Here is a 27,757-nt window from a genome sequence, read left to right on the forward strand (position 1 = left end):
ATGCCTTCCTTGAAGGATACAACGACGACGTTTCCAGTTGAGCAAGATGAGAAACGTTCTGGAGACGGCTGGTGGTGGTGGTGCACAGCAATGCCCACGTACCGGCTGCCTCTGGGCCGCGCAGGTACATATGACTAAAATGAACAATCTTATTTTATGCTTCTTTTACCACAGTTTTTAAAAAATGAAGTCAAAAAAGATAAAGCTGAAACCTAAAAGTATCCGGGGAATATTTTAGCTTGCGGAAGAATATACAAGGTTGACGGTTGTCTTTAGAGAATCCAGCAAAGCAGGGCCCCCAAAGAAGGGGGATGGGGATAGAAAAAATGATAGATTGCTGTTTTGGAGAACTTGGTATTTCAGAAACAACCTTTAAAGTGGTTCTGTAGGAAAAGAAGGTAAGAATTTTGTTTGGCCTCTATCTTTTGTTTGCTGTGAATCTTTCCCCGCCCCCCCCCCCCCCCCGTTTGAATGCATACATGGGGTAAAGGCCATAAAGACTTAGGATTCTTGAGGACTTAATCAGGCCCAATTGCTTATGAGGTTGTCTGATTCATGGTCCCTAGACATTTGCTGAGCACCTATCATAGGCACCAGCCCCGGGCTCATGACAGGGGCACAAGGTGGATGACAATGTACCTGCTCACAGAGCCAGTCATGGGGCTCAACTCCACAGCTGCCTGAAAAACTGGCCCTGGGGGGTTATTTTCAGGGATTGGAGCTGTATTTTGGGTAGCCATCTGAAAGCAAGATCAGACTTGATGTTTGCAGCCAAAGGTCATGTGCTGCTGAGAGGCTGGGGCCTCAACCCCCTCAGGCCTGGGACTCAGCAGCTTCCAGACACAGGCCAGGACAGGGACGGGAGCACAGTCCCCGATGAATACCCTGGAGGAGGGAGAGGGAGGAGCCCCTAAAAGGGGATTTTAAGGAATGGTGAGGCCCCTGTCATGGGCACCTCTGGAAATGTGTGTGGCAGGAGCAGGAAATGAACCAGGGGACAGCTGCTAATCTCCCCAAACCCCAGCCTCAGTTGCTTGCTGATCATTACTGTTGCTCACAGGGCCAAGTCTTTGCTCCTAAGGAATGAAGAAGACTGTGGCATAGGGAGGAGGGCAGGAAAGAAGTTCCACAAGTTTCTAGAGCAGAGTTTCCCCACAGACGGGGCTGTGATGTGCCCTGCCTGTAGGGACTGATGTTTGGTGAGGGGGCCTGGCTGGTGCCCAAGGCTGTGACTCCAGCCTGCAGGGCTCCTGTCAGGGGCACAGAGAAGGGCCTAAGGCCAGCTCTGGGTAGATGATGTTCCTTGTCCTCCTGAAATCACAGAATTTACAACTGAAAGAGACTTACAGATGGTTTGCTTCAACTCAGTCTTGGGATCTGGAGACAAAGGGTTTAAGAGATTTAGACAAAATTGTGCCATCAATTACTAACAATTCAGACTGTCAGGCCATCTTCCCACACCCGGGGGCTTGTTATTCTCCTGTGCTAAGTATTTATATGGTAATGTAGTGTGTGTGTGTGTGTGTGTGTGTGTGTGTTGAGTGTACACTTATATGTGAATACTGTGAAAGTGTGTATGCATACGTGTACATTTGTCTATAAATGTTTGTGTGTGCATGTGTGTGTTGTGTGTGTGTGTATTTTGTGTCTGTGTTTCATGAGTCAAGGGTTTTTCTGGCTCTAAAGACCTGTTCTCATGGCCAAGAGCTGTGACCCTCACTGATTTATCCATGAGTGCCCATTTCCCACAGTCAGGGTGACTAATAGAACACCCCGAGAACTTTTTCTAAAAATATATGAATTTGTTAATTAACTGTTGACACACTTTATAATGCTTTTTTGCTACATTATCTTACCATATAACAGCTTTTATAATGTGAAGTTTTAGTAGGAATGGAAAGAAAATTCAATCTTCCTACCATGATGAAAGACAAAAATGATTAGTCAATATTATAGTTGTTGATATTTTTGAAAACCTCCAGTTTCAAAACTCACTATTGGTAATACTGTAAGAATTTTGAAGATTTTTTTCAAATCTGGAAAAATTCTATCAAGTTAGATGTTTTTTTCATATGTAAGCTTTAGAATCTTCAGACATGTGAAGATTTCTCATCTAGTGACCTATTTTGAGTGTTCATTGATTGTTGACTCTCATTAACCACTCTATGGGGGTTTGCATCCTTCATCTGGTTTGAGGGGCTGAGATCCTTTGCGGGCTCCCCTCGCTGGGGATGCATTTTCACTAGTGCTCTGGGTTCTTCTCCATATGAGACTCCCTTGCCACCTGGCTCAGGTCCCCGTTTCTCCAGCCTCCTCATGTCTCTGCACCTGGGAGCCTGCCGTCCAGCTGGGCTCTGCCTGCACTCCCATTGGGAAATGACTGGAAGACTTTATTGGTCAACAGGGGCAGTGAATAGTGAGGACCCCACGAGAGACCCTTCCATATAGAGAACACACAGTCCTAGGACAAACATGCAAAACTGGTTATCTTCTAGAATGTTCCGATTGTTTCTCTTGGTGACATCTAACTTATGCCCCATAAACTGGACAAAGTGCACTTACTACTTGATTAGGTGTCATTCATCATTTTGGCAAGATGCTGTCCTGAAGATAAATACAAATAAATTTTACTACCTCAGTTCCCAAAGTGTGTAGTTTGAGTCTGTTTTCCAATGAAGATGAGCTTCTCATTTACTGACTCTGGAACCCTGAGCAGCCCTCCTGTGTGTCAGAGGTTCCCATACTCTGGGAATTTCATGGAATAGTAAAATTTCATGAAGAACATGGAGACTGAGACTTCGTTTTGCAAAGTAAGACTGCTTATAAAGAGCAGCGGGTACCAGGGTGTGTGGGGGGCTCAGTCGGTTAAGTGTCTGACTCGATTTCAGCTCAGGTCTTGATCTCAAGTTTTCTGCAATTGAATCCCGTGTCCAGCTCTGTGTCGGGCTCTGTGCTGACAGTGCAGAGCCTGCTTGGGATTCTCTGTTTCCTTTTCTCTCTGCCCCTCCCCTGCTCCCTCCCTCCCTCTCTCTCTCTCTCTTTCAATATAAATAAATAAACATTAAAAAAAAAGAAGAGCAACAATTCCTATTTCTTTTGTCATCACAAAGCATGTTTAATTTTAATTACTTAAAGTAATTAATTTTATGTTAATTATTTATAATGTCACTTTAAAAAAGAAGAATAGATTGAAAAAATGAGGAAAGTTAGAGTCTGGGAATACTTGGCTATTTCTTTAAGTTGAATAATTTAATCGTGGGCGAAAAAATAATCCAGTGGCTCTTATTTCTGTTTTCTAGATTTGTGACCAGTTTGTTCTGGGCAGTGTGGTTTTAAACTTTATTGTTATGCTTTTTCCAGAAAAAGCGGTGTATAGAAGTACAAAGAAAGCCCCACAGGCCCATTCCCATGGAATATTTAGAGGCCATGTGGGTTCCATCACCTGATGCTATAAAACTCACCTCCTGTCCCACAGGCTGGACCTCACTTTGAGAAGCACAGTGATTCTGGCTGCTCTTGAAACACGCTCACAGATCTCAGTGTTAGTAGGAAACCTGGAGTCATGCACATGTCAGACCACAGCCCTGTCATGAAACACAGGGGTCAGTGTGTCTCTGTTCCATAGACACGGGGATGGAGAATGGGAAGAACAGGTTTTAATCCCTGAGTATCCTGACACTTGCCGTCTAAACTTCCCATCCCTGTCCTTCCTTCCACATTACATAGAAGCCTGGAATCCTCATCCACGATAGCCACATAAACATTTGTTAACACAGTTATGCTGCTTGCTGACATCTTTCATTTCCTGAAGACGAGCACAGTGGGAGACAAAACGATTGTGAGTCAGGATGGCCTAGGTCCCACCCAGCTTCTCCTGAGCTTCTGGCATTTGGAACGATGGTTTGTCCTTCCATAAAGCCTGACTTTTTATTGAAAGGCAAGAGCTCAAAGCCTGAATATTTGACTCTTATTTTCATCTCTCCTTTACTACACCTCCCAAGGCAATGGATGCTTCTGGTGAATCAAGGGTGGGTTGCATAAAATAAAGTCAATAAAAATGAACATAAGCCTTCCAAAAATGTTACCCTCATCACAGTTGAAATTGGAGGGCTGGGAGGAAAGGGGAGTGGGGAGTTAGTGTTTCATGGAGACAGAGTTCAGTTTGAGATGAGGAATGTTCTGGAAATGGATGGTGGTGAGGGTTGCAACAATGTGACTGCACTAAATGAAAATGGTTAAAAGGGGTCAATTTTGTTATGCGTATTTCATCACAGTAAAAAGCAATTCAACTTGCTTCCCAGTGAGCAGGTGAGTGTGGGAAGTTGTTTCCCTCTCTCCTGGAAAAAGAACAAGCAACAAGTTGGGCATGATGGTGGCGTGTGGTCTCAGGAGGGCAGTGCTGACCTCCTGGGGTCCAGCTCCCTGGTGCAGTCCTGTGAGTGTGACCAGCCACCTGGGACCTTCTGCTGCCCCACCTGTCTGGATCACAAGCTCTGAGCAAGCAGGGGTGCAGCAGGCTGTGTATCTTCCCTGCAACAGCATATTTCCTGTCCGGCCCCTGGAAATGCATGTGTGGTGTGTAGATTGCCTTATGGTGCCTGGAAAAGGCTGCTGTGGGCCCACATTTCGCCTGTATTCAACCCAAGCCCTGTGTGCCTGGGGTGGGATCTTCTCCTGTACAGGTGATTATAGGTACCAAGCCTGACGTTTCTAGTAACACCATTTGGCACAGCTTGGATTGGATATTGCCCAGGCTGCTGGGATTCCTCTGAACTCATTGAGCCTCCACTATGTGAATCAGGGGGCATCAACTGAGAACAGTTCCCTTTGCAACAGGAAAGCATACAAGTCAGGTGGAGGAGACTAGAGGGTGGGGAAGTAGTCCAGACACAGGAACCCAAAGCTGAGCACACGTGGCTGGTATGACAAAAATGTCTTAACCCATTAGAGAGTCTGACATTTTCTTTAATTGTTTGTAAACCTTTATCCTTATTAATGGCTGAGTAGAACTAGAAGAGAACTGTCATATTTCACTATTCTTCTTAAAATAAAATGTGACTTGTAAGTACTCAAGTAAAATCTAGTCTCTTTGTTTCTTTAAGGAGCTTCTCCTCCCCATGCCTGTACAAGTGTCCTGGGGTCTTAGGGACAACTGTATTTGCTGCCCTTTGTCATCCCAGGATGTGTGACCTGATCATTTTGTGGCCAAAGGCAGTGCCTGGGAATCTTCCAGAGCCACCCGTTCTAGGCCCAAGCCATGCACAGCCTGAATGCAAGCAGACTCCTGCCCTTGGCCTTTGAGAACCCCCTGCCCTTTCCCAGTATTGGGGAGACACTTCTGCCTTCTCATCCATAGACAATGGACACTTCATACCTTGATGACAGTGACCTTAAAGGACATTTTCCTTTTGGGCCCTGGTATTAGGACACCCTTTTTCTCTCTTCAAAGCTTGGTGCTCAAGACTCTTGTGGACTCAGGAATTGTATTCAGGATGTCAAATGCTGAACAGTGACTCTTTCCTCTTTTTGTTCCTGCTATTCAAATCCTGATCTTCTGTGGGACAAAGATGTCACTGACTGTAGAGGGGTCATGTCCCCAGAAAAGAAACATAAACCTGAAAAGAACACTGACATTTCTGAAAGTATCACTGTCATGTATGACGTAGGTCTGCAGGCCGCTACAGGGCCTCTCTCAACATCTGATACAGTCTCCCCTCAGCCCTGACAACCACACCTCAGGACCTACTCTAGAAGAAATAACTCAGGGGTGGAGGAGTTTTCTGCTAGGAGAAGAGAGTTGTGGTTCCTGGGGGGAGAAGGGAGGATCTCCCCATGAATCAGTGCAAGTCACAAAGGAGGCACTTTCCAGAAATGTTGAATGGACACAATGGCAGAGGGTTAGAGACTGTGTCTGGGGTAATGACATGGGGCCCCAGGGAAGGCTGTGGTCCCTTGGTTGCTGTCCCCAGGACTGCAGCATAGAGCATTAGCTGTTGTCCTCTGCATTCTCTTTGATTATCTTTAATGACTGCCAGCCTTCAATCCCGGGGCTGGTACTACCGTGTGGTGCTATGTGCTATGTGCTGGCTAGTGCAGAATTAATTCTATGAGAGAAGGTAGGCTGCTAATATTCTATCAACATGATGGTAATTTTTATCTTTATTTTCAAGGCTTCAGGACTCCTTCACATAGTTCCAGAGTTCTTGACCATGATTGTGCTGTACTGGCTATCAAATATTATGCTCTCAAGTTTGAATTTAGAGGCCTTGATCATTAAACTTCTTTGTCTTCAGTGGGACTTCATGGCTAAATGTCAGCTCACCTTTCCACACATCACTTCTGAGACAATCCTGGGTGATCCTGATAGTTGTTAACCAGCAGAGTGTGACCCCAAATCCAACAACCATAATGGGGGCCTCTCAGCCCTGGCACCTCTGGCAATCAGATGATACCCATGGGTCCTGTTTCACAATAATGCTCTCAAATGTTTGAAATAAAGTACATGTACTAACAAGGTAACTGGATATTGAAATATATTTATCAAAATATATCAATCAAATTGGGTAACATGATAATATGTGTACCTCCAGTGGGGGATCTTCTAAGTGTTCTAACTTCAAAATAGTGACAAGAGTAAATACTTTTATAAGATATCTAGACCAACCATAATTGATATGAAATATCTGATTTCCTATGATGACAAAGTCATGGGTACTGTAAATATTACTCTGATTTGTTGGTGACATATATAGTTGAAGGGAATGCTAATTTTTAGTCAAGAACAATAAAAAGAATCATTTCTTCCCTACAAATTCATAGCCTTTGTCATGAGTTGTATTCTGCCCCAAATTCATATGCTAAAGTCTAATGCCCAATGTGACCTTGTTTGGATATAAAGCATTTTAAGATGTAATTGATGTCAAATGAGGCCATAGGGTCAGGTCCTAATATGATAGGTTGGTAACTTTGTAAGAACATGAACAGAAACAGATCTCCCTCTCTCTCGGTCTGTGTCTTCCTAGCTCACATAGCAAGGAAAGGCCATTTGAGGGCACCACAAGAAGCTGGACATGTACAAGACAGTAAGAGAGCTCTTACCATAAAGCCAATCCTCTCTCACATTCAGCTTGAACTTTCAAGCCTCCAGAACTGTGAGAAATAAATTTCTATTATTTCAGCCACCCAGTCTGTGATATTTTGTTATGGTAGCCTGGCTAGCCAGAGTTTAAGGCAGGCTAAGACTAAGAAAGGACCCACCCCTGTCTCCCCTCTTTGCTTCTAGACCTGTAAATAGAGACTAGTCCCAACAGGCCCCTAAAGGTGAGGTATAAAGTGTGACCCATGAGGAGGTGCACTATACTCCAAAGGAACTACTCGAGTTTTCTAACTTATGTAACCAACTCTGGGGAACATGTATAAGAATGGATCTTAAGGGAGTGAGGCAGTGGGGAGAAGAACATATACTTGGATAAGAATGAATTCATTGATGTGAATTCATATCTCTTCTCCCTAAGAAGAGGTTCTGCATTTAATGTTGCAGCTTGGGTCTAGCAGTTTGTTTGGTTGGTTGTGATACATGGACCAAAATGTCCATAGTGAGTGAGTTGGAAATGCCGGACCTGCCCTGGTTTAATGTAGAGGCAGGGATTCACAGGTATAGGAAGGTTGGAATGTTAGATTGGATTTATCACTTAAGACATTCACACCCACACTGGGAGGATGCAGAAGATGTATTTTTACCACCTTGTGAGAAATGAATTTGTGACAGGCCCAGTGGCAACACTCAGCAGCCCAAGGCAGGGCCGGTGCCATCACTGTGATGGACAGCAGAGTCAGAGCAGCAATCAGAATTGTCTGCCTCATGCACACCTGTGGTGTTGGCTGGTTGATCACAGTGTTCCTAGAACTAAAATAGATAAAAAGACTGCTAAATTTTAATGAAGCAGAAAAATTCCAAGTCAAGTGAACAAGAAGCTACCCTGAATCACAAAACAGAAGATAATACCTCTCAATAATTCCCAGACTTGAGTCAGTTTATAGACCCAGAACCCTTGAATGAAAGGGAGTCTAGGTCCCCCTAAGGAAGGACACTGGTACACTACCAAAAATTATCCTGTTTATCTTTCTACCAGCTATCCCCAATGTACCTATGGCCTTTTACCAGGATAACTCTACATTGGAAATAATTAGACCTTCTAGGGACTACTAGACACTCTGAATTGGCACTAATTCCAGACCTCAAATATCACCATGGTCCAATAGAGTATAGGCCCATGGAAGTCAGGCAATCAATTGGGTTTTGCACAGTTCCATTTCCCATTGGGCCTGATAGGTCTTGAAACCATCCTGTGGTTATTTCCCTGGTGCTAGAATGCATAACTGAAATAGATATATATAGCCATATATCTGGCAGAATCCCCACATTGGTTCCCTGACGGGAAGTGAGGATGATTATGGTGGGAGAGTCAAGTGGAAGCCACCAGAACTGCCTCTACCTGAGAAAACAACCGAAAGCAACATCACATTCCTGGAGAGGTTGCAGCGATTAGTGCCACCATCAAGTAATTTAAGGGTGCAGGTGTGGTAATTCCCACCATGTCCCTGTATGCCTCTCCTATTTGGCCTGTGGAGAAGACAGATGTATTTTGGAGAACATGGGTTATCATAAGCTTAACTACGTTGTGGCTTTAGTTGCAATGAAAACCAAATGTGCTTGCATTAGTTGAGCAAATTAACACTACTCCTGGTATTGGTGAGCATCTTTGATCTGGCCAAATGCCCTTTTTCTAATCCCTGTCATAAGACCAACCAGAAGCAGCTTGCTTTTAGCTAGAAAGGTCAGCAATACACTAAGCGTGTCCTACCTAAGGGATGTATACACTTTCCAGTCCTATGTCATAGTTTAGTTTCCTTGGATCATGATTATCCCTCCTTTCCAGAAGATACCGCTGTGATCCATTACACCTGTGACATTATGTTGATTGGACCTCTGAGCAAGAAGTAGCAACTTCTCCAGACATATTCATAAGACTTTTATGTGTTAGAGGATGGGAAATAAATCAGACAAAAAATCAAGAACCTCTACTTCAGTGAAATTTCTGGGTGTCCAGTGGTATGGGGCAGGGTGAGATATCACACCTAAGGGGAAGGATAAGTTGTTGCTTTTTTTTACAACCAAAACAGAGGTACAAGGTTACCTTTGGATTTTAGAGGCAACATATTCCTCATTTGGATGTGTTAGTCCAGCCTATTTGCTGAGTGACCCAAAATACTGCTTCTGTGAGTGAGGTAAGAATTAGGTTCAGTTGCTATTCAGGCCACTTGGCCACTTGGGTCGCATCCAATGGTGCTTGAAGCATCAGTGGCAGATAGGGGTGCTCTTTGGAACTTTTGCCAGTCCCCTATAGGTGAATCACAGCACAGACCCTGAGGATTTTAGAGGAGAGCCCTACTCTCCTTTTGATAAGTAGGTCTTGGTCTACCTTATCATGCCTTAGTAGAGACTGAAAGTTTAACCACAGGTCATTAGATTACAGTGGGACCTGGGATGCCTGTCATTCATGGATGTTATCTGATGCACCAAGCCATAAAGTTGGACATGCACATCAACACTCCTTCATCAGATGGAAGTGGTATGTGCACAATCAGGCCTAAGTAGGCCCTGAAGGCACAAGTAGGTTATTTACCTTAGGAAGGGGCCCAAATGCCCATGTACCCAACCTCTGCCTTCTCTTTCCAACCTGCACTTACGGCCTCACTGAAATCTCTCTATAGTCTGTTGATAGAGAAAGAGAAGACTGGGGCTTAGTTTACAGTTGGTTCTCTATGATGGACAAGCACCACCCCAAAATAGACAACTGTAGCACTGAAGCTCCTTTGGGACATATTTGAACAGTGGGGAAGGGAGATCCTATCTGTGGACAGAACTTCTAGTGGTGCATGTAGTTTTTCCCTTTGCTTGGAAGGAGAAATGGCCAGACATGGGATTATATTCTGACTCATGAGCTTGGCTGATGGTTTAGTAGGATGACCAGAGACTTGGAAGGACCATGATTGGATAAATGGCCCCAAGGAAATTTAGGGAAAAGGTATGTGGGTAAACCTCTCTTAATGGGTAGAAAATATGAAGATATCTGTGTCTCGTGTGAATGCTTACCAAAGGGTGAACTCAGCAGAGGAGGATTTTAATAGGAGGAGTGGGTAAGATGACCTGTTCTATGAATAGCATTCAGCTTCTTTCCCCAGCTACTCCATTCATTGCCCAACAGGCCCATGAACAAAGTGGCCATGGTGGCAGGGATGGAGGTTGTGCATGGGCTCAGCAACATGGACTTCTACTCACAAAGGTAACCTGGCCATGGCCACTGCTGAGTGCCCAATCTGCTGGCAGCAGAGACCAACACTGAGTCCCTGATATGACACTATTCCCAGGGTGATCAGCCAGCTACATGGTGGCAGGTTGATTACATTGGACCACATCTGTCATGGAATGGGAAGTCTTCTGTTCTTCCTGGAACAGTCTGAATACAGCAGATTTGCCTTCCTTGCACAAAATGCTTCTGCCCAAACTACCATCCATGGATTTGTAGAATGCCTTATCCACAGTCATGGTATTACACACAGCATTTTTGTGTTCAAGGACCACACTTTGCAGCCAATGAAGTGCAGTAATGGTCCCATGCTCATGGAACTCATTGGTATTATGTTCCCTGCCATCCAGAACAGCTGGCTTGATAGAATGGTGGAATGACCTTTTGAAGGCTCAATTACAGTGCCAACATGGTGGCAATACATTTAAAGCTAAGGTAAGGTTCTCTAAGAGTTTGTATGTGGTGTGTGAATCAGCATCCAATATGGTGCTTTTTCCCCAACAAACAAGATAAAAAGGTCTGAGAATTAAGGGGTGGAAATGGAAATGGCACCACTCACTATTATCTCTAGTGACCTACTAGTAAATTTTTGTTTATTGTTCTTATAACCTTATGCTCTTCTGGCCTAGATATCTTAGTTTAAGAAGAAAATAGTGAAGCCACACAACAGTGAAGCTACTGGTGTGGAAGTTAATACTACCTCCCAGCCACTTTGGGTTCCTCATGCCTCTGAGTCAACAGGTAAAGAAGGAGCTCATTTGTGTGAATGTTCCTTACTTGCTACTCCGCAGTGGGGGTAAGGAAGGGTATGTCTGGAATACAAGAGATCTCTCTGGGTGGCCTATGATTAAGGTCAATGGAAAATTACAACAGTCCAATCTAGGCAGGACTAATAATGGCCTGGACCCATAAGAGATAAAGGTTAGGGTCACCATATCGTGTAAAGAACCACAACTAGCTCAGGTGCAAACTGAAGGTTAAGGAAATACAGAATGCCTAATGGAAGAAAGTAGTTATAAATACCAGCTATGTAGGACCACGTGACCAGTGCCAGTGATGGAGACTGTAATCGTCATGAGGATTTCCTTTCTATTTTGTTATGAATACATTTCTGTTTGTGTATATGTGCGTGAACATAGAATATTAAAATTTAATTTAATTTAATTTTTTAGAGAGAGAGCAAGGGAGCAAGTGTGGGAGTGGGGCAGAAGAAGAGAGAGAGAGAGAATCCCACAACCCTGGGATCATGACCTGAACTGAAATCGAGAGTCGGTCACTCGACTCACCCAACCACCCCTTTAATTTTTATTTTAATTCCAGTATAATTAGCATATAGTGTTATATTAGTTTCAGGAGTACAATATAGAGATTCAACAATTCTGTATATTACTCAGTGCTCATCAAGATGAGTGTACTCTTAATCCCATTTACCTATTTGACCCAACCCCCCCACCCACCTCCCCTCTGGCAACATCTCTTTGTTCTTTATAGTTAAGAATCTTTTTGGGGGGATTGCCTCTTTTTTCCCCCTTTGTTCATTTGTTTGGTTTCTTAAATTCCACATATGAGTGAAATCATGTAGTATTTGTCTTTCTCTGACTGTCTTATTTTGCTTAGCATTATACTCTATAGCTCTATCCATGTTGTTGTAAATGACAAGATTTCATTCTTTTTTAATGGTTCAATATATTATGACTTAATATATACATATCTTGAGTCATATATGTATATATATATATACACACATCCATATATATGTTTGTATTTATACATATTATGTATGTATATATTTATATACATATTATAAATATATATATAAAATAGAAGCAGCCCAAGTGTCCACTGATAGGTGAACGGATAAAGAAGATGCAGTACACAACAGTGCATGAGTGTTTTTTTCCTCCACATCCTCATTAACGCTGGTGGTTTCTTGTGTTTTTGATTTCAGTCATTCTGGTAAGTTGTGAGGTGATATCTCCTTGTAGCTTTGATTTGCATTTCCCTGATGATGAGAGATGTTGAGCATTTTTCTATGTCTGTTGACCAGTTGAATGTCTTCTTTGGAGAAATGTCTGTTCATGTCTTCTGCCCATTTTTTAAATCAGATTATTTGTTATTTGGGTGTTGAGTTCTGTAGGTTTTTTATATATTTTGGATACTAAGCCTTTACTGGATATGTCATTTGCAAATATCTTCTCCAATTCCATAGATTGCCTATTAGTTTTGTTGATTGTTTGCTTTGCTGTGCAGAAGATTTTATTTTGATGTAGTCCCAATAGTTTATTCTTGCTTTTGTTTCCCTTGCCTCAGGTGTCATATGTAAAAATGTCAGTGAAATTACTGCCTGTGCTCTCTTCTAAGATTTTTATGGTTCCAGGTCTGGTATCCATTCAGGACCTTAATCCATTTTGAGTTTATTTTTGTATATGGTGTAAGTAAGTGTTCCAGTTTCATTCTTTTGCATATTGCTGTCCAGTTTTCCCAACACCATTTGTAAGAGATTCTTTTTCTCATTGCAAGTTCTTGCCTTTGTCAAAGATTAACTGACCATATAATCGTGGGTTTGTTTCTGGACTTTCTATCTTATTCTGTTGATCTATGTGTCTATTTTTGTGCCAGTACCATACTGTTTTGATTACCATACTGTTTTGATAACTACAGCTTTGTAGTATAACTTGAAATCTGGAGTTGTGATACTTCCAGCTTTAATTTTCCTTTTCAAGATTTGTTTGGCTATTCAAGGTCTTTTGTGGTTCCATACAAAGGTTAGGATCGTTCGTTCTAGCTCCGTGAAAAATGCTGTTGGTATTTTGATGGGATTGCATTAAATATGTAGATTGCTTTGTGCAATATGGACATTCAAACAATATTTGTTCTTCTGATCCATGGAATATCTTCCATTTGTTTATGTCATCTTCAATTTCTTTCATCAATGTTTTATAGTTTTCAAAGTAGAGGTCTTTCATCTCCTGCTTAAGTTTATTCCTAGGTATTTTATTGTTTTTGGTGCAATTGTAAATGAATTTGTTTCCATAATTTCTTTTTCTGCTGCTTCATTGTCAGTGTATAGAAATATGACAGATTTCTGTACATTGATTTTGTATCCTGTGAATTTACTGAATTCATCTATCATTTCTCTAGTAATTTTTGGTGGAGTCTTTAGGATTTTATTATGTCATCTGCAAGTAGTTAAAGTTTTACTTTTTCCTTACTGATTTATTACTCTTTCTTGTCTGGTTGGTGTGACTAGGACTTCCAGTACTATGTTGAATAAAAGTAGTGAGAGTGAACATCCTTGTCTTGTTCCTGACCTTAAGGGAAAAGCTCTCAGTTTTTCACCATTAGGAATGCTATTAGCTGTGGGTTTTCGTACATGACCTTTATTATGTTGAGATATATTCCCTCTAAGCCTACTTTGTTGAGGTTTCTTTTTTTTAAATCATGAATAGATTTACTTTGTCAAAGATTTTCCTGCATCTACTGAAATGATCATATGGTTTTTACCCTTTCTTTTCTTGATGTGATGTATCACATTCATTGATTTGTGAATATTGAGCCATCTTTGCATCCCAGGATTAAATCCCACTTGACCATGGTGAATGAGTTTTTATGTATTGTTGGATTTGGTTTGCTAGTATTTTGTTGAGGATTTTTGCATATGTTTATAATAGATATTGACCTGTAGTTCTTTTTTTTAATGTGTGTGGTGTCTTTTGTTTTGTATCAGGGTAATACTGGCCTCATAGAATGAATTTGGAAGTTTTCTTTTCTTTTCTATTTTTGGGATAATTTGAGAAGAATAGGTTTTAACTCTTCTTTCAATGTTCAGTAGAATTCACTGTCTGGTCCTGGACTTTTTTTTGTTGGGAGTTTTTGATTATTGATCCAATTTCATTATTGGTAATTGGTCTGTTCAAATTTTCTATTTCTTTCTGATTCATCTTTGGGAGGTTATGTGTTCCTAGGAATTTATCCATTTCTTCTAGGTTGTTTAATTTGTTGGCATATAATTTTTTGTAATATTCTCTTACAATCTTTTCTATTTCTGTGGGATCGGTGGTTATTTCTCCTCTTTCATTTCTGATTTTGTTTATTTGAGCTCTCTCTCTTTCTCTCTGTGATGAGTTTGGCTAAAGGTTTATCAATTTTGTTGATGTTCTTAAATGAACCAGTTCCTGGTTTCATTTATCTATTCTATTGTTTCCTTGTTTTTAGTTTCTATTTTGTTTGTTTCTGCTCTAATCTTTATTTTTTACTTCTTTCTACTGGTTTGGGGTTTGGTTTGTTCTTCTTTTTGTAGATCTTTTAGGTGTAAGGTTAGATTATATACTTGGAATTTTTCTTCCTTCTTGATGTAGGCCTGTACTGCTGTAAACTTCCATCTTAGAGCAGCTTTTGCTGCATCCCAGAGATTTTGGAATGTTGCATTTTCATTTTCTCTATGTATTTTTAAATTTCCTCCTTTATTTCTTGGTTAACCTGTTCATTGTTTAGTAGCATGTTATGTAAACTCCATGTATTTGTGGTCTTTCCAGGGTTGGTTTTTTTTTTTTTTTTTTTTTTTTTTTGGTGATCGATTTCTAGTTTCATAGCATTGTTTTCAGAGAAGATGCATGGTATGACTTTGACGTTTTTGAATTTGTTGAGACATATTTTGTGATCTATTCTGGAGAATATTCAATGTGTACTTGAGAAGAATGTGTATTCTGCTGTTTTAGGATGGAATGTTCTGAATATACCTGTTAAATTCATCTGGTCCAAGGTGTTACTTAATGCCACTGTTTCCTTGTTGATTTTTCTCTTTGGAAAATCTGTCCATTGATGTAAGTGGGGTGTTAAAGTCCCCTACTATTATTAGATTACTATCAATTAGTTCCTTTATGTTTGTTATTAACTGCTTTAGGTATTTGGGTGCTTCCATGTGGGGTTCATACACATTTATAATTGTTAATATATTCTTATTGGATTATTCTGTTTATGATTATATAGTATCCTTCTTTGTCTCTTGTTACAGTCTTTGTTTTAAAGTCTATTTTGTCTGGCTTTCTTTTTATATCCATCTGCATGATAATTGTTTCTCTATCCTTTCACTTTCAATCCGCAGGTGACTTCATGTCTGAAATGAGTCTCTTGTAGGCAGTATGTAGAAGGATCTTGTTCTTTTATCCACTATGTCTTTTGATTGGAGTGTTTAGTCCATTTAAATTCAAAGTAATTATTGATAGATATGTACTTATTAGTATTTTGTTACTTATTTTATGTTTTGTTGTTGCTGTTTTTCTCTGTTCTTTTCTTCCCTTGCTCTCTTCTGTCATGAGTATTTGGCTTTCTTTAGTGATATACTCAGATTCCTTTCTCTTTATTTTTGCTTATCTATTACTGGTTATTAATTTGTAGTTACCTTTATTCTGCATATAGCAGTTCATATTAAGTTGATGGTTGCTCAAATTTGAACCCATTCTTGACTCCTCTCACCCCACACACATTTTAGGTATATGGTGTCATACTTTACACCCTTTTATTTTGTGAATTTCTTAACTGATTTTTACAGATATACTAATTTTTTACTGCTTTTGTGCTTTCCACTACTCTTACTTTTACTTATGGTCTTTCCTTTTCACTCAAAGAGTCACCTTTAACATTTCATGTAAGTCTAGTTTAGTGGTTATGGATTCCTTTAACTTTCATTTGTCTGGGAAACTTTTTATCTTTCTTCTATTCTGAATGATAGCCTTGCTGGATAGAATATTCTTGACTATAGATTTTTTCCTTTCAGCACTTTGAACATATCATATATCATGGTATTTTTTGTTGCTTTTCATTTTACTATTTACTTATCAAGGAGATAAATACATATCATTCCAGAACCTTATCTCCTCTTTGGGGAAAGGAATTGGTGCATTTTCGTTGCATCAGCTTAGTTGAGCCATGTTAGGCAGAATTATGCCTCATATTCCAGGAAGCTTTCCTGCCCCAGGGCACAGATTTGAGGTCAGGGCCACATGACCTTACAAACCTTATGCTCATTTGTGGTAGACAGACGCTTATGATATTACAAACCTGCAGGAGAAACTGGCTTTGGGGACCATCTCACTCTGTGCTGCTGCCATTCTAGCCCCCTGCCATCTTGATGACCCAGCTGACTGCCTACAGGCCCCCTCCTTCACTGCAGGCTCCTCTCAGTATTGGTTAAGGGGACAGAGCCTTGTGACAGGCCCATGGCAATGACAGTCTTCATGTGACTATCATTGCTGTCTGCAGATGTGGAGATATTGCTAACAGTCTGATTTCTGGATACCTCACTGGGGGGTTAATAATAAATAAGCAATAATACATTTGTGCTCACAGTTAATAATAAATAAGCAATAATACATTTGTGCTCAGAAAAAAATCATGTGATTGGGATGCGAAGGAAGAATGACACCAGTTCATATTTTCCTGAGACTGCTAGAGAGTTGTTCTTCAGTGAATCAGTATACATCTAAAATAGAGATAAGGAAGAAAAGAGGAAGACTATATGCTTTCTATTCACTTAGACTGGTTTGTACATGGCCACTTGTGGCAAAAAGTGACATGCCACATGATTCTATTTTAAGAATTGATTACCCACCACAGATCATTATAGACAGTACTAATCTGTTGTTGTTTTTTTTAAATATTAAAGACAAAGCAAAAACACTCATAATGAATTGAGTTCTACCATAGAGAAGTCCTCAGAACAATTTGAATCTGTAGATTCCCAACTAACACATCCAGTGTGAGCTAGGATGGATGTGGGGGGGAGAACTCTCACACACTGTGTGAAGGTATAAATTGGCTTAGGATTTTTAGAGGGCAATTAGAAGATATCTGCAAAATTTTAATGGGAATACTAATTGATTTAGTATGTTCCCCAAGAATCTAAAGAAGTATCCACACACATGTACAAGAATATTTGTACAGCACTTATATTGGAAAAATATCAATCTGAGGACAGGTCAACATCCTCCACCAGATATGTCCCTGTGGTAGAATTCCACATAACCATATAAAAGAACCACATAGATCTACATGTACTGACATAAAGGATGAACATGCTATATGATTGAGTGAAAGTAAGTGGCATATAAGTTTTAATCTGATATACATGAAAAAAGAAATCACACAGTTTAATTTATTCCTTCCTTAGGCAATGGATTACATAGAAAAAAGCCTGATAAACATTGTACAGGCTATTTTTTTTTTTTATTTCCACTAATCCCTCTGCTGCTCCAAGTTAAGCTTTGATGTCCAGAATGCCTTCAAGTTTTTTCAGCTTCTATCCTGTCCGGTGGAGAAGAGCAGCCATCTTCACCTCTCACGCCAAACAATCCTGTTCTTGGGCCTCAAAAGGGAAGCCCAGAAGAGTAGTGTTGTCTGTCCATCCAGCCCTACAGAGGCTTACACCCATATGTGGAAATCAGGACTCATCTCTTAGCAATGCATAAAGTCTGTCTTAGTTTGTGCAAGTGGGCTGTTGGCAGAGTACCATTGGCTAGGGGGCTTATAAAGAACAGACTTTCTTTCTCAAAGTTCTAGAAGCTGAAAGTCTGAGACGAAGGCAGTCATTGAGAGGCAGACAAAACCTGAAGTTTCGTACCTGGGGAAACACATTTGTGCCGAGTGGCCTGAAGGAAGTGTCTGTCATGGAAATTACATTCCTTTCAGATTTGGACTAAGTGTCCACCCAGATTTACTTAAAGTCTGCAGGTTTTGTTAGTGTTTGAATTTTCTGGAATTAAATATTGAAAGGCATTTATATAATTGACCACAACTCAAAATTAACAATTGAGCACTTGGAGCAGAATTATCCAGCAACCCTGCTGATTGTGTTGTAAGACACCTACACAAGTATGTCAGCCCTCATGAAGCAAGCACATAAACACCAGTGAACAGTGTACCACAGAAATGGTCTCTGCTTGATGGAAGCATTGGGACAAAACTGAGAATAGATTAATTTGAGGTGAAGTCTCTGAGTCACAGCTACCTTCAACTTTCTTAGGTGGTCAAATTGAGATTTAATTTAAATTGCTAAGGTGTTCCCTTCAGGGTACTTGATCTCTTCTCTGCTGCTCAGCAGGAATTGATTGTCCTGATCATGTACCCTTCATTCCAAATGATGGAATCCAGCAATTTTGCTGTACTTTCTCAGTGAATGAGCCATAAAGAGAAAAGTCATGTGGCTGGCATTTCCATCTCACTAGACATTGTTTTAGAATAGGGAATAAATTACAAAGAAAGTGATCAAGGATTATAAGACCCCCATCGAGTGGCCAGATGACGGCATTTGCTAAGCCTCATTTGTCTGGCAAATCTATAAAGGTGGTGTGGGAGATACAGGGAATGGAGGGTAGAAGGATTACAGACACCATAGCATAGAATTGTAATCACAATGCTGCCTTCAGAATGCACTGGGTAGGGGTACCTGGGTGGCTCATTCTGTTAAGCATCTGACTCTTGATTTCAGCTCAGGTCATGATCTCGTGAATTTGAATCTCACATCAGGCTCTGCACTTTGTTAGCTTGGAAACTACTTGGAATTCTCTCTCCCTCTCTCTCTGCCTCTACCCCACTCATGGTCTCTTTCTCTCTCAAAGTAAATGAATAAATAAACTTTAAAAATTAAAAAAAATCTCTAACCTACTTACAACTCATACCAACAAATGTGAATTTAACTATGCACTAGTTGTATAAATGAAGGAAACAGCTTCAAATACCAGATTTCTGAACACTTAACATTTTTTAAAAATTCTAAAATATTCTGAGAAACAAGATTTTACTTAAAGGATTCACTATCTCCAATAATTTGGTGTCCTGGACCATATAAGTAATCTAAATAAATGGTAAACATTTTAAAGAAAAATTTCCCCAAGATGCATAAACATTATAAATCCTTGAAAGCCAGCACTATTGTGCAGTTTTTATTTTGTATGGGAAGACTTCGGTCATATAGTTCAGTAGAGATGAGGTCCCTCACAGCAGAGGAGAGAAACAGGGTTTCCAAACAGAAAAGTCAAATACAGAAGAAAAAACAGCTTTTCCCCTGAAGGGATGTCTGTTCCTGGGTCTCCCCTGCTTTTGCTCCTTCCCAGCAGGTGCACACATCTTAGCTTCCCTGGGAGATGGTCTAACACTCCACTTCAGAAACACAGACTAAGGATCTAGGGGAATTTTTTATTGGCTTACGAATAAAATGTGAAATCAGTAACGAATGGTTCTCCTACAGCTTTAAATACGAAAAAATGCTATTTAAATCCTGTGTCAGCTGAGTATTTTATAGTAATTTGCAGAAGAAAGTAAGGAAGATCCTGAGCTTCACAGGAGCTCATCCTGAGTTTGGACCGCTCTGTCTGCTAATGGCTGCCCTGTGGTTTTAGGTGAACCCAGGCTGCAGGCACTGGTGACCAGAGAAGCTGGAGGTCAGGCTTTCCTTTCCCAGGTGCTTTTCAGAGGGAGGCTTACTGTTGCCTCTTATTTCTACCACATCATCAAACACAGATAGTAGTCTATTTGGAGCACAGCTCTAGGGACAATAGATTCTTGGCTACTTTCTAAAGATTTTTTTTTTTCATAGAAAAGGCAGGTGTCTGCTCAATATCCTGATACAGATTTCCAATTTTTACAATGTAACTTTCATTTTTTGACTTGATCTTCACAAATTTGTGCTAACAAAGTTTTTATTGATGTAACTATCATTTGCATAGAGTAAAATCAACAGAGCTTGAATGTATAGGTTGTTAAGTTTTGATAAATGTATAACACCCATGGACCTATATCTTCCACATCAAGGTATAAAAACCCCCATCATTCTAGAAAGTTCTGTTGTACTCATTTCCAGCCAATACTTCCCCTGTAAGTAACTGCTGTTCTGATATCTATCACCATAGATTAATTTTGCCTGTTTAAATTCCATTTAAGAGACTTCTATAGTATGTTTTTTCTTGTATGTGCTTTCTTTTTCTTGATATAGTATTTTTAAGATTCTTCTGTGTTTTTGCATGTAGAGATAGTTTGTTCTTTTTATTTTTATTTTATATTTTAATATTTATTTATTTATTTATTTATTTATTTATTTTTTGCTTTGAAAGAGAGCCAGAGTGAGTGTGTGAGCGGGGGAGGGGTACAGAGAGAGAGGGAGAGATTGGATCTCAAGCGGGCTCTGTGCTGTCATCATGAAGCCTAATGCCAGGCTTGAACCCACAAACTGTGAGATCATGACCTGAGCCAAAATCAAGAATGGGATGCTTAGCCAACTCAGCCACCAAGGCTCCCTGATAGTTTGTTCTTTTTAATGTTTGAATATGAATGTACTATAGTGTGTTCCTCCATTCTTCTGTGGATGGACACCTCTCCATGTGTTTCTAATTGGGAGCTATTAATAATAAAGCTGCTGTGAGGCTGGTACAGGACAGCCCACTTACCGGGTGGTGTACCTGAAGTGATGCCACACTATGTCACCCAATAGAACCTGACCCCTGTGGGCTACAAGATCATCCTTGGAAGCCAGGCACACATCCATCCCAGTGCAGTTGATCAAAGCTTTCCCTTCTTATAGTTGCCCGGAGTGGGGCAGTGGGAGATGTGGGCTCTGCCTAACACCCCAAAAAGATGGGGTAGTCTGGGAAAGAGGAGAAATGAGGGTGGCATCCAGGTGGCCTCTGGGCCTGCAGTGACCTTGTCTAGATTTCCCATCACCCTTTGTTCCCCAAGTCCCACAGACCTGCACAGGGTTCCCCTTTCATAAAGGATTTGGACGTGGCCACTGCGGAGAACATCCTGTCGTATGGAGGTTTCCTGAATGTTTGTGGCGGGTAATGAGGCAGAAGGGGATAAGGGTGACAGTCCCTCCCCCACCACTAGGTACATCCTAGTACACAGGACTAAAAGGAGGTTTGGCTGCACGTCTGATCAAATACAGGCTTTGATCATGCAGAGTCTCTTGTCCCAGGGCTGAGGGCACAGGCTCAGGGACCATGAACAGGGCTGGGGCTGTCCCTCTGTAGCTGGGAACCACCCACCCCCAGATGGATGCCAAGGAGCAAGGATAGAAGAGGTGCTCTGTCCTCTCCTTTCCCTCCCAAGGCCCCACCTTCCCACTGGGCACCCTGAGAAACGGGACAGCCTGTGCATGTCCTTGGCAAGCTGGCAGGTAGAAAAGATCAGCACCTGTGGGGAGGCAGAGAGAGAAAGAATGGCAGCATCAGTGGCCATCGGTGGCTCCAAGTGGGCCCTTTGGTGGAAAAAGACACTCAAGCAGTTTTAGAAAAAATAAAGTCAACCTCTAAATTATTCACTAACTTTAAAGAAATGCCAATGACCAATATGAAATTATAACAGAATGCACTAATAATCAAAGATGGGAACCTCAAAAGTGTAGCGATAAGTGGAAGAAGCCAGGTACAAATGAAAACAGACCATATGAGTCCATTTATATAGAATTCTAATAATGGCAAAACCATAGTGACAGAAGGCAAATCTGTGATTGCCAGGGGCCAGGCTTGCGGTTTGTGGCTGGGTGACAAGGGACAGGAGGGAACTCTGTGGAGGGATGGATGTGGTGCATATATCACTGGACACATTTGTTAAAACTCATCAAATGCTACATTAAAGTTTGGTGAATTTTACTCTTTGTACATAATATTTCAGTAAAGCTGACATTGAGAAAGAAAAGATTTTTAATTTAAGCAAACTCATAATTTTAGACATTTTAACCCTTTGAAAAGATTTGACTCCTAGTCCAAGTCCTTCCTGTTATATTCTGTAGTTTATGAATGTGGATATGGAAGTCCAGAGAGAGAAGACGTGACTTAAAATCACATGTCCTGCTGGTGGTCAAGCCACATCTGGATCCCCAGACCTTGTGTCTTATTAGCCTTTCTCTTCTGCCATCCTTCCCTTCACATGTAAACTGTGAGCATGTAATGTCTCACATTGTCACCCAAACAAGTCACAGGCACCATAAAATATCTGGCAGATACATAGTCCTTAATGTTTGATATATAGTAGAAGAGGAAGATAGTATTATTATATAGTATTATTTCCATTTTTCTATTGGAAGAGTAGAAGCACAGAGAGCTCAACTTACATGACTGAGGGCACACAAGTTAGTCACACTTCGGTTTTCAATTGTACAAGGGATGAGTAATTCTTACCTCATATGGCTGTTGCAAGGAGTGAATTAAATTAAATCAACCCTGTATGTGGAGTGCCTGGTGCATGAGTTCTCAGTATACCATAAATGATGTTAACAGCAACATTTACGGTAATGAACATGATAATTGTGAACACTATGGTGGACGTAATAATACTTAGATTTTATGATAGTAAAGTTGAAATTAGAACACTTTCTGAAGATATGCAAATGAACTGGTTTACAAGTTGTGAGGAAATGGACATTCTCAATTACTACAGTTGGGAGTGCACATTGGAATAAATACTTTCAGCAAGTAGTTCCGTTTTAAAATTGTTTTTAAATGATATTTGTGCACATCTACAAAGATACATGTGCAAGATGTTCATTATAGTGTTGCAAAGGAAGAACAAAGATGATCTAAATGCTCATCAGGAGGTGAAAAGGAGAATGTTAAAGGAATACTCTCTGTATTGAGCTGAAGGATAGAGAGCATGGACCAGGAAGGATGTCCATGCTACAGTACTGGATCTGAAACAGAAGAGTTTGTAGAATTGATACCATTTATGATCCTAGACATTTTGCTAATTCCTTCAGTTGTGGGTGGGAGATGGATTCTGTACCCATTATGTTCAAAAGAACATTTTTCCCCCTGAGAAAGAACTCTAAGGTGGTGATGGCGTTTGACTAAACCTTCAAGGACTGAGGGGCACGTGGCTGGTTCAGTTGGTGGAGCATGCGACTCTTGATCTTGGGGTTGAGTGTGAGCCCCATGTTGGGTGTAGAGATTCCTTAAAAATAAAATCCTAAAAAGGACCTCAAAGCCTGCACCAAATGGCACTGCCTGTCCTCTAGGATCAGAATATCAGCCCCTGTTTTCTCTGTGAACACAGAGGGACCTGCAAAAGGTGAATAGTGAGGTCGCCACAGGGACTCACTGGGTGGGTGAGGGGGTCAAGGAGTCCCTTCACTTGAAAATTAAGACTGCACAGCAGGTAACAAGTGAATGGGCTAGAGCTGAACCAGGTGGCAGACACTGGGTCCTGTGGCACATTTGATCCACGAGGGAGGGCACTACATAGCCTTGGTTGGAATGTCTTCTATTTCACATGGTTCAGGACTTCTCTTTTTTATGATAAAATCTGGAGCCTTTCTCAGGCTCCCCCTATCACCCTATCAGGGGGATGGGATGGCTACATTGAAACCTGAGGACCCACAAAGTGAGAAACTGCCAAAATTTTAGGTCAGTGCTGTGGAAAGAAAGTGTAGAGCTATATATTATCTAAGGGAATGTTTGCTTGCTGCTCCACTGGATGCAAGCTCCCCCAGTGCAGGGAGTGTATCAGTGTTTGTTCTTCTTTGATTCCTTAGTGCAGGGCTAGACATAAAAGGGACTCAATAAGGATTCATAGAATGAATGAATGGCAAAACATCATTTCCTGCACCCAGTCATTGTACTGTCATTATCCTGAGCTCCTGCCCTTCCTTCTCCAACACTTTATGCAATATCCCCAGGAGGAACAGAGTGCAGGTCATTTGCAAAGGAAGAGATGGAGAGGACCCCCAGTCCTGCTGATCTGGCTAGAGAGCTATTGGTAAGAGCAAGGGCCAGTTGTTTATGTCACTCTGAGGTCAAGCCTGGCACTCTTGACCCCTGCTGTGTAAATTAAGCCTCAACTCCTCAAGATCCTTGTCTCACACCTACCACTTTCCCTGGGATGGAATGGAAACATGTTTTACAATTCTGTCACCTTTTTGGGGGGATTTCAAATCCATTTACAGGTTCAGGTGAGCACTGAGGTCATAATGAGATAAAACACCGAACTCCCCAGAGCCAGGCTCTCCACTTGGACTTTGATGCTTGCGCACCTGGCATCAGGCTGAAAGGAGAAGACAGGTGAGCCATGCTGGTGCCCTCAGCTGGACCTCCACATTTTCCTGTCCCACCAGCTTCCAGAGGGGTGATTCGATATTTCTTGGCCTAATTTTAGATGTGGGGCACATTTGGTATAAAAAGAGGCCATACTGTCTCCAGTGCATTTGTATCACATTCCAAGAAAGAAGGAAGGCCATTCTTTGGAGCAGCCCCTGCCACCCAGCCTCTTGTCTGGCTGTTGCTTAGGCGTGCAGGTGTTCATACAGTGGCAGCTTAGTCCCCCTGCACAATCTTATGGAGCTGGGCTATAAGGACAACTGTAAAACCCATGTGTCAGCACATGTACTTAGAGATCTTGAATGACTGAATGTGTTGAAGTCCATGGTACATTAAAAATTTTTATGCTTCTGGGATTATGTGGGGCCTGAACTTCTCCACTGGCACAGGTCTGTTCATGCCAGCTCGCTCCTGCCTCTGTGTCTGCCTCCATCGAGTGGGAGTTTGAGGAGTTGGATGCTCCAAATTGCTGGCAGCATCTGTATCTGGAAATTGGTGATGAGTCCCATGACTATCCTCATAGAGTGGCCATGTTTCCAGAACACAGAAATTGAAACATATGCAGAGATGTAAGTGCATATGATCACAGTCATGTTAAGCTGCAAAATTCTGAAAATGATTATATTTATGGCAGATTAGTTGACATAGAAGAGGTGCGAAGGACTTACATCTCCACATAGGGTTCACTTCCTAATACAAGATCCACTTCTGGCTCATGGTTTGGTAGCACTAAAGCAGTTGTCATGCTCAACTGAGCTGTGCAGAAGGAATTGGTGAAAGGTGCATGGTACTGGCCAAAAAAAGACAACCGAAAGACAGAGTTTACATGGTGCAGTAGTAGGGAGACCCTGGGCCTTCCTCATCCCCCAAACATAGCTATATTGAGGTCAGATCCCATGGAACACCCGGGAAATATATCTGTGGAGCAGCAGAAGGATCTCCACAGTTGGAGGAGACAGTGTGGCAGATGCAAGGTGTGTGGATGTGCATTGGGGGAGAGAAAAACAGCGGTGCCGTGGAGGGAGGAAAGCCTTTCTGTGGAGAGACAAAAGGGAGAGAAAGAGAAGAGTTGAGAAAGTGTGGCACCAAGTTTGCACAAGAGGAAAATCTCTCTGGGCCATAGAATGGGGAGCAAGAAGTACGGAGTGTCTGCAGGGTTTTTTTTGGTGTTGTTTTGTTTTTGTTTATTGTTTGTTGTTTTTTGTTTTTTTTCACACAGCATTTGGAGCTCAAACTCTGAGGTTTTGGAGCATGACTTTCTCTAGAGGGGATTGTGGCATGCGCTTCTGGGGAGGAGGGAGCCAGCCCTGGAATGTAGAAATCTAGAAATCTCCGGGGTGCACTGGGAGAGAACAGTCCCCTTCCTGGAGTGCTTTTAGAAGAGGGGTTATTGCCTCCCCAGGGACAAAAGACCCCGCAGGCACCAGCCAAAGGACTTTCATTAGCACCCAGAGGGAATACAACCTTTGCTGCTTTCAGCAGTGCTACACCATAGTTTCTGCACACTGTGCAGGCATGGGGACAGCGTGTAGAGGCTCTACTCTGGAGGAGGGGAGTGGATCCACACCATGCCAAGTTCTTTAAGACTTCAGGTTTTGAATTCCAGCTGTGGGCCCAAGAAAAAATGCAGGAGAGTTGTGGTCTGTGAGGGCTGCCTGAACAGCTGGGGGGTGGGTGTCAAGATCCCTGGTCCTGGGAGGAGAGATTGGGGTGGTGCCGTTTCCCCCCCAATATCAGCATGGTGGAACTTCAGAGAGCGACACGGAGGCCCCCAAGGCAGGCAGGAACCCCCAGTGCAGGGGGGATCTGCTTACACCAAACCCTGCCCCCCACCCCGTGCCTGGCAACTGCTTAGTTACTGGGGCAAGACTGCTCTGAGCGGAGGCAGCAACACAGCGGATCTCTCCTCCAGACCAGCACAGCCAGCACCGCTCATGCCCCAAGTGTGCAGAAAATCAAGTGTCTCAAAATGATACCTGCACTTCTGGTGGAAATAGGACCAGGCTTACTTTTTACTCTTTTATTTTTTTCCTTTGGAATCAGGCAAATAGTTTCTTTCTTTCTTTCTTTCTTTCTTTTTAAATTTTTTAATGTTTATTTATTTTTGACAGAGAGAGAGAGAGAGAGAGAGAGAGACAGACAGAGCATGAGCAGGGGAGGGGCAGAAAGAGAGGGAGACACAGAATCTGAAGCAGGCTCCAGGCTCTGAGCTGTCAGCACAGGGCTGATGCGGGGCTTGAACTCACAATCCGCGAGATCATGACCTGAGCCGAAGTCGGACGCTTAACCGGCCAAGCTACCCAGGCACCCCTATGACCCCTTTTTAATACAGCATTACTTTCAGGTGCAGGAAGCATCAAGAGTTTTTAAAACACGCAAGAGACAGAAACTTAGCCAAAATGGCAAGATGGAGGTATTGTCCCCGAAAAACAACCGAGAGATGTTTAAAGAAACAGGCTTCAGTGTGAAGTTCTAGTCAGAAGATGTGAAGTCCTGTTATGCAGTACAGCTACTGCAACTGGAAATTATCAATAGCGGTGAAACCAGAGCAACACCTCATTGTCATTATACTACCTGGCCAGATTTTGGAGTCCCTTAATCAACAGCCTCATCTCTCAATTTCATATTTAAAGTGAGAGAATGTGGTTCCTTGAATCCTGAACACGAGCCTGCAGTAATCCACTGTGGTGCAGGCGCTGGGCGGTCAGGCACCTTTTCTCTGGTAGATGCTTGTCTTGTTCTGATGGAAAAAGGAGATGATGTTACAGAAATAATTGTCATTAAATGTGAGAAAATATTCAGTGGGACTTATTCAGCCACCAGATCAACTCAGATTTCCATATGTGACTATCATAGAAGGAGCAAAATTTATAAAGGGAGATTCAAATGTACAGAAGCGGTAGAAAGAACTTTCTAAGGAAGACATGTCCTGCTTTTGATCATTCACCGACCAAAATAATGACTGAAAAATACAGAGGGAATAGGATAGGCCTAGAAGAAAAACTGACAGGTAACAGGTATACAGGACTAAACTCTAAAATGCAGGATACTACAGAGGAGAACAGCGCGAGTGTTCCACAGAAACACAGTCAAGAGGACCAAAAAACTAACATGGTTCCGAAGGTGCAGCCGATGAAACAGAGGCTAATGAGACCGAATGTAAAGGAAAAATTTTCCCCAATTTTAAAAAGAAAAACAAAGAAACAGAAGTTTTCCCTAAAAATATATTTGAAGGAAAATTCTCCCTACTTGGAGAAAATTCTCCTTATTCTACTTACTTGGACATGGTCAGGCCAAGATGGATAG

At 41.7% G+C, this 27,757-nt stretch overlaps 1 pseudogene; it reads left to right on the forward strand.

Moving 5' to 3' along the window:
* Positions 1 to 27,757, forward strand: LOC125149877 (tyrosine-protein phosphatase non-receptor type 2-like; annotated as a pseudogene).

Source organism: Prionailurus viverrinus, chromosome D4 (genome assembly GCF_022837055.1).
Source record: "Prionailurus viverrinus isolate Anna chromosome D4, UM_Priviv_1.0, whole genome shotgun sequence".
In the NCBI taxonomy this organism is placed as follows: Eukaryota; Metazoa; Chordata; class Mammalia; order Carnivora; family Felidae; genus Prionailurus; species Prionailurus viverrinus.